The sequence below is a fragment of the Felis catus genome, chromosome C1 (assembly GCF_018350175.1).
Source record: "Felis catus isolate Fca126 chromosome C1, F.catus_Fca126_mat1.0, whole genome shotgun sequence".
Taxonomy (NCBI): Eukaryota; Metazoa; Chordata; class Mammalia; order Carnivora; family Felidae; genus Felis; species Felis catus.
Genome location: NC_058375.1, coordinates 120774807 through 120776364, shown reverse-complemented (window position 1 = coordinate 120776364; position 1558 = coordinate 120774807).

The window sequence follows — 1558 nt, the reverse complement described above, 5'->3', positions numbered from 1 at the left end:
GGTCACTGCCTGCACTTCCTTTCTCTGTGACAATACTGTGTCCCCTTTGAGCATCTCCAGTTCTCTATTAACTGGTTAATAAATCCTTGTCTTTGGGGCGCCTGGATGGCGCAGTCGGTTAAGCGTCCGACTTCAGCCAGGTCACGATCTCAAGGTCCGTGAGTTTGAGCCCCGCGTCGGGCTCTGGGCTGATGGCTCGGAGCCTGGAGCCTGTTTCCGATTCTGTGTCTCCCTCTCTCTCTGCCCCTCCCCCGTTCATGCTCTGTCTCTCTCTGTCCCAAAAATAAATAAACGTTGAAAAAAAAAATTAAAAAAAATAAATAAATAAATCCTTGTCTTCAATTATTTTTGTTACAATAACGCGTGTAGTTTCTTTCCTAACCACACTGAGCGGATACGGTGAGGAGGTTTAATGACAGAGTGAAATTTTAATCCTGTCCATTGAAACTGGGCAGCAGAAGTAATTTATGGATATCATGGAGGAGACTAACTAGTTGCCCTACATTGCCATTTTAAGCAGCTTCACTTCTCTTTGTTGTTAGGCAATGCATTCAAATCTTAGTGTGTTTTGGTGGGGCTGGGGGAAGAGGGAAATGGTGATAACATCTCTCCTGCTCCCTAGTTGGTGAGTCTGGACCAGTTAACAGTCAAAGAAGCATCTGGCCTCAAACCCAGATGACCGGGGTTCAAACCAGATCTCTTCTACTTACCAAATCTGTTAACTTTGTGTAAGTGACAACCTCTCCATGCCTTGTCTATAAAATGGGGGTAATGATTATCTAAAATTCCTAAGGTTCTAGTGAGTAATAGGTGATATAATTAAAAACAAACAAATTCATCTGACCCTTAAAACATTGTTCCTTTCCTATTTTCATTCGCCACATAAATGTGGGAATTCAGAGTATTTTATTGCTAACATATATCAAACGGGAGTGTGTGCATTTCTCATCACAGTCTGAAAGAGATCATCTAAACTCTGAGCTGCAATCCGGCAAATCATCTCTCCTCATTAAACCAAATCTGTATATGCTTAGGTAAATGCTTAGGATAAGGCTATGGGCCTTAGTGTCAGCCTTCACCTGTGGTCTATGAGAGGGCAGTGCTTTCATTCTGGGGAAATAAACTCACTGTTTTGATTTCTTTTGTATAGGAAACGTTAGAAAAACATCAGAGGGAGCATATAAAATACATGAAATAATTTTATTCATTTATTTTTTTAAGTACCACATTTGTGTGTGTGATGCAAAGATCATAACACAACTCTGCTCCACATCTGTCAAATTGCTTGGTGAAAACTGAGCTTGAATGGACTGACCGACTGGCAGCCAGAGGGCAAGGCCAAGAGTATGGCCCTGGGTGTAAGTCTAATGTTGCCAGCAGTCTAGTTCTCTGGAATATTGTGGAAGGAAACACTCCTTTGGGTTGCCCCAACACCATCTCTGTACTCTGCTTCTCCACTCTTTGTAATCTACTTCCTCATGCCAATTTCTCATCTCCCAAAGTTCAAGAAAGAACCTGAGCAAGACTGTTTTCTCTGCCGGGAAAACTAAGCATGATT